Consider the following 6,420-nt stretch of genomic DNA (forward strand, 5'->3'; position numbering starts at 1 on the left):
ACTGATTGCAAGGAAGAGAGGCAGAAACAGACCCACAAGGTTGAGGTCACCGGGCTGCGGGTGGGGACCGTCCACTAGCTGGGCCTGAGTGACAGAGGGCGCGGCGGGACTTCAGAAGGCTGTGCGCTCGCTCGCAGGTCGTTTCTGCACACAGCTCTTGAGTTGATTAGTTCTAGTGCTGAGCCTGGGCATCCATAAAGTGAACTAAATCCTGTTTAATCATTCTGCCTTTTAGACCGTGATTTCTCCTCTTTAACTGTACAGCGCCTCAATTCCAACAGTTGAGACTTAGGGTTTTCTGATCTATAGGGATGAGCCCAGTGCATGGTAGTCCAAACAAGAACTGATAGGAAAAGACTCCGGAGGTCGCTGGACACACGAGGTCTTTCCGTCTTTTAGACAACCTGCGGTTGGCTAGCAGCATCTTCACTAGGCAACTTAAAACCACTCCAGCTCTAGACCTCCCCACCCGCTTTTCTCTCTCCCTCCTTCTCTTCTCACCAACACTCACAGTCGAGACAGAGAGGAAGGGGAGAGAGAATATATCCCTAATATTTCTATGTATCTCTAGTTGGCCTGAAATTTGCTATGTAGATATATAGACCAGGATGGCTTGTAACTTAGAGTTCTACCTGTCTCTGCTTACTGAAGATCTGGAGTTAAAGTAGCCGCTAAAAATAAGTCTAAAAACCAAAAACCTCAATTTGTGAGTCGGCTCAGCAGATAAAGGTGCTTGCTGCCAGCTTTGACCAGTTGAACTCAATCATCAGGACACACATGGTGAAGGGAGAGAACCAACTCATTCTCTGACCACACACACAATGGATAAATTGATGCAATGCATTTTCTTGTAGAAACATATATTGAAAGCGGAAGAGAACTGCCACACATACATACATACCCGGGGTGGGGGTCCTCTTATAGCAGTTGAGATAAGTTATATTTGAGAAGAGTTTTAAGGTAGCTTACTATCTTGAGATAGTTGATCTTGTAACACCATTGGTGCTCAGAACCATTCTGAGTTAGCCTGTTGGTGACTCCAAGCTGTTAAGGTCTGTGCTATGCAGTGAGAAATTTTTGTTTTTAAATATTTATTTATTCATTATCTATTTCATGTGTGTGCCACCCCAAGCATGGCTGTGGGGTCAGAGGGCAATGAGTGAATCTGTTCTCTCCTTTCACCACACCTTCTTAGATATCCCACTAAAAAGGTGGGAAGGCCGCATTGCGGAGCGAATTCTTACGAAGCTTTTTAGCTACTGCCGTTAACATTCACTCATGTCCATTGCAGGCTTTGAAACTGCACACTGTTGGTCTGCATAGGCTTTTGTGCTTCCAGAAACTCCACAACTTTGTCAGGCCCACCTTGTGACTACAGTGAGTTTTCAAGCTGGCCTTCCTCTGTAATTCCTTTACTTTTTCTTTTTAGCTTACTCTTCAACATGGTTTTTGGAGTTTTGTTTTTTTGAGACGGTTTCTGTGTAGCTCTGTAGACCAGGCTGACCTCAAATTCACAAAGATCTACCTGCCTCTGCCTCCCAGGTGCTGGGATTAGAGACATGCACCACCACTGCCCAGCTTTGTTAAGTTGTTTAAAAAGATTTAGCTGGGTGTGGTAATGACAACTTTATTCCCAGCACACCAGAAGCAGAGTCAGCAGATCTCTGAGTTTAAGACAAGTCTGGTCTACATCATGAGTTCCCGGCCAGAATTTTAAGTGTGTCTTATTTCTGTGTATGTTAGTGCATGTGGATGCCCCAAAACAAAAATAAAGAGTTGCTTTCATGAGCATAGATGGCGGTTAATTACTAAAGCACGGACAGGTTACAGGTGGATACACCACTGAGGAAAATGGCTTCTAGCAACCACTAACTGCCAACAGTTCTGAAGAGCCTGGGAATATGAAAAATTGTATGCCAATAGCCTAATACTGAACTTAAAACAAGCTACCCAACCTTTACCATACATTCTCCCAGATCCAGGAAGCAGTTAGAACAGAGCCCAGGCTATGTAAACATCTTGAACGAACACCCTGTACTCAGAGTTTACAAATCATGACACCAATGGTGCATTCCACAGGAGTTGTAGACCCTAACCCTAGGAAAGCATTCTCGATGCCATGAAGCCTGATATGCACTCTGCGCCCTGTGTACAACCTTTGGCTATAAAAAGGCCCTCATCGGTCACAGAGCTGAGTAATTCTCTGAAGCCCTAACTAGTTAGAAGTTTTGATCCACGTGGTTTTTTTGTTTTGTTTTGTTTTTAATTAAGTTGCTTTTGGTTAATAGACTTCAATGGTCTGCTCCGTTATTTATGCAACCCCAGGAACCAAGAGTTCCATAGCGGGTTTTGTTCATTTGTTAATTGGCTCCTGCAAACATTAGTCTTACCAACACACTACACTGGCCACCAGGGTTCTGTCACAATATATAGAAACTATGCTGTGACACTGCTCCTGCCTAGCTGTGCCCCAGAACTAAACTGTTATGTTGTCCAGGCAGACCATCTATGTGGGATCCAGTCGTGCTCTTCTGAACTCATGGAATTGTCCTTTGACAAAGCTGACGAGAGTGGATTTCTCTACTGCAGACCTCATGGCAGGACTCGAGACACCGTGTAGTGTCTCAGGCTCTGGCCTTCACCAAACCATTGTATTACATTAAATATTAGCCAACAGAGACTAGGAAGATAGCCCAACAATCAATATCACTTACTGCTCGTGCAGACCTTCATTGCATCCTCAGAACCCACGTCAGGCAGCTCACAACTACCTGTCATGTCAGCTCCAGGGAATCTTATCTGCTCTTGTGGCCTCTCTGGGGACCTGCGTGTATGTGAGGCACATAATACATGCCAGTACACAGATGTGCATGTATCTTTTTAAATGAACTATTAGCAAAAACTCAACAGTTCTCAAAATAAAACATACATGGTCAATACATGAAAAAAATGTTCAAAACCCTTGGCTACCAGGGGAAAAAAAAAAAACCTCCACTAATATTGCATCTGCCCCCCTTGAGAATGATTTATGCACAAGTCCTAGGGTGTGTGAGGTGGGCCAGAGCCTTCTGCAGTTGATGAGAATGAAATCAGTACGGAGGTTGCCCAACAACTGAAAGCAGAACTCTGGTTGATTCAGCTGTACCATTCCTGAGTATATACCAAAGGAAGCCAGTCAGAACAATACAGATGTCTGCACACCCATGTTAACAGTAACACTACTCAAAGTAGCCAAAAAAAAAAAAAAAAAAAAAAAAAAAAAAAAAGTCAGGTTAGGGGTTCATTAATAAATGGACTGAGAGATGGCTCAGCGGCTAAAACTGCTCTTCCAAAGTGATTCCCAGCACCACTGCTGGGTGGCTCAGAGCCTCTAACTATAGCTACAGGAGATCCAACACCTGGGCACCCAAACACACGGGGAGTACATGTGAACAATAACAAAATGCAGGGTACAACAGTGACACACAGAATGGAGCTTTATTTAGTCATAAAGAAACAAAATCAAGTAACTTGAAGGGACAGTGATGGAACTAAAATGCATAGTAAGCAAAGTAAGTCAGATCCACAGTGACAAATACTATAAAAAAGATTTTTAAAGACATGAAAGTAGAGAAGATGGAGACCAACAGAAAGAAGACAACACAAGGTAAAGATGCACATGAATATGATCCAGTGCGCTTTATACACATCTGAATATGTCAGTGTAGCTCTGGAAACAGTATTCTTGCCTAGCATGCATGAAGGTTCAGGTTTAGTCCTCAACACCATACACTCCCTAGGAACCATACTCCATTAGGGGTAGAGATAGGTAGGAGTGAAAGTTCAAGGTCATCCTTGACCACATGCCAAGGTTGAGGACAGTCTGGAATACATGAGCCCCTGTTTCAAATACATATGCAATACACACACACACACACACACACACACACACACACACACACACACACACACACACACGCACGCGCGCGCGACAAAACAAACATGAAAGGAATCTAGACACTTTCCTGAAATACACAAATGGCCAACAAGTGTATAAAAGGATGCTTGAGAGGCTGGAGAGATGGCTCAGCAGCTTGGAGCACTTAACTGTTCTTGCAAAGAACTCAAGTTTAATTGTCAGCACCCAAAATAATAGGCTCACAACATCCTGTAGCTCCAGCTTCCAGAAGATCTAACACATTTGCCTGAGTGCCTATTATGTGGATTCTGTACCACTTTCTTGACAGAGGCAATATTTGAGGGAGGAAAGATTTGAAGTCATAGATTCAGAGGGCAAAATCTATGACAGGAAAGGCATGGTACTTGGATTGGTTCTGTAGCAGCAGGAGATTGTAAGACCCACCCCTATCCACAGCCTTCTAAAACAGTGGCACCAGCTGGGGGAGACCACACGTACAAAAACATAGACTTGTAGAGGACATTTCACTTTCAAACCATACTAGTTTCAAAAAATTCAAAATTATACTAATCTGGCTTTAATTATATTATACTGGCTACTCTTCCAGAGGACATGGATTCAATTCCCAGCAAACACACAGACGCTCATAACTATAACTCTAGTCCCAGAGGACCTGATGCCTTCTTCTGACCTTTTTGTGCAACAAGCACATACCTGGTGCATAGAGATTTATGAAGGCAAAACATACACATAAAACAACAAAACAGCCAGCCAGTAGTGATGCATGTTTTTTAATCTCAGCACTTGGGAGGCAGACAGGTGGATCTCTGAGTTAGAGACCAGCCAAAGTGAATTTCAACACACCCAGGGCTGGGGGCTGGAGAGATGGCTCAGAGATTGAGAGCACTGACTGTTCTTCCAGACATCCTGAGTTCAATTCCCAGCAACCACATGGTGGCTCACAACCATCTATAATGAGATCTAGTGCCTTCTTCCAGCCTGCAGTCATACATGCAGGCAGAACATTGTATCATAAAAAATAAAAAATAAAAAAATAAGAAAAACCAGCCAGCGCTACTCAAAAAAGAAAAAACTCTGCATTATCTAAAACATAAATTGAAGTCACAGAAGTAAACAATAGTGGCTGCCAGTGGTTAAAGTTTAAGAGAGCTAAGAAAATAGCTATTGAAGAGTGCAGACTTTGTTATCAGTAACATCGAGACAGCATATTCATCACCGTGACAACAGTGAACACGTGTACTGCCCACTGAGAACTGGGTAAAACATCCGGTATTAGTAAAATGGGATATTTTAGTTCCCGGCACAGGAAGACTCTGTGGAGCCTAAGATGGATTTTCTTGGCAACACTCCAAGAGAGAAGTGCCTGCCACATTACTCACCATTCTCTGAGATACACATAAGCATCTGTTTCCAGGGCCTATGGAACTATGTTTTCTAATTTGCTAAAACATTTGATACTTTCATATCAAATATACAATGTAACTCTGTGGGCAAGCAAGATGGCTCAGCAGGTAAAAGAAATGCTTACCTCCAAGCCCAACCACCTGAGTTCAATTCCCAGAAGCCACAAGGTGAAAGAGAAAGCCAGTTTTCCTGGGTTGTCCTCTATCTCCGCACACATCATGTTGTGTACCACCCCAAATAAGTAAATGTAATACTTTTTTTAAAAAGCCGTCAGGTGAGGAATATTCTTAGTTTGGATACAGATTCAGTAAACAGAATTAGTGCCAATTCTAACTACATTAACACAATGCAGTATTGTATCCTTGAGGCAGAATTGCAGGCTGGAAGTGACTGAACTATACAATGAGACCCTCTCTCAAAAACTAAATAAACTCAACCCTGCCTAAGAATTATTTTAAAAGCAAAGCTTGTAAGTCTAAAGTGAAATTTCTCATAATGTGCCCTGTGAAATTAAACACAAAGTATCCTCTGGCTCTTATATAGAATGTTATATATAGATTTATTAAATCCACTCGGTCTCAAGGCTGCTTCAAATACAATTTCCTTAGTGATTTTAAGACTCAATATTAATATCAATTCGGCAATGAAAAGAGTACTAAAGCAAACTTACACTCTCATTATAATGTTATTTCTCTCTACATATATTCTAATATTTGCTTTCCATATTTGGTTGTTCTATTTCTGGGATATCTTTACAACCATGACACCCTTACAATGAAGAAACAATCTTACTACCTCTTTTTCAGTCTATTTATGCCCTAACAAATAAGTTGCATATTGGAAGCACAGAGAAGTCTTTAAAACATTATCAGCCAGGCTCAGTGGGCCATTACTGAAACCATAATACATGAGAGATTAATGGAGGAAGATCATTAATTTGAGGTCAGTTTTTTTTTTTTTTTTTTTTTTTTTTTTTTTTTTTTTTCGAGACAGGGTTTCTCTGTGGCTTTGGAGGTTGTCCTGGAATTAGCTCTTGTAGACCAGGCTGGTCTTGAACTCACAGAGATCCTCCTGCCTCTGCCTCCCAAGTGCTGGGA

Source organism: Cricetulus griseus, chromosome 4 (genome assembly GCF_003668045.3).
Source record: "Cricetulus griseus strain 17A/GY chromosome 4, alternate assembly CriGri-PICRH-1.0, whole genome shotgun sequence".
NCBI lineage: Eukaryota > Metazoa > Chordata > Mammalia > Rodentia > Cricetidae > Cricetulus > Cricetulus griseus.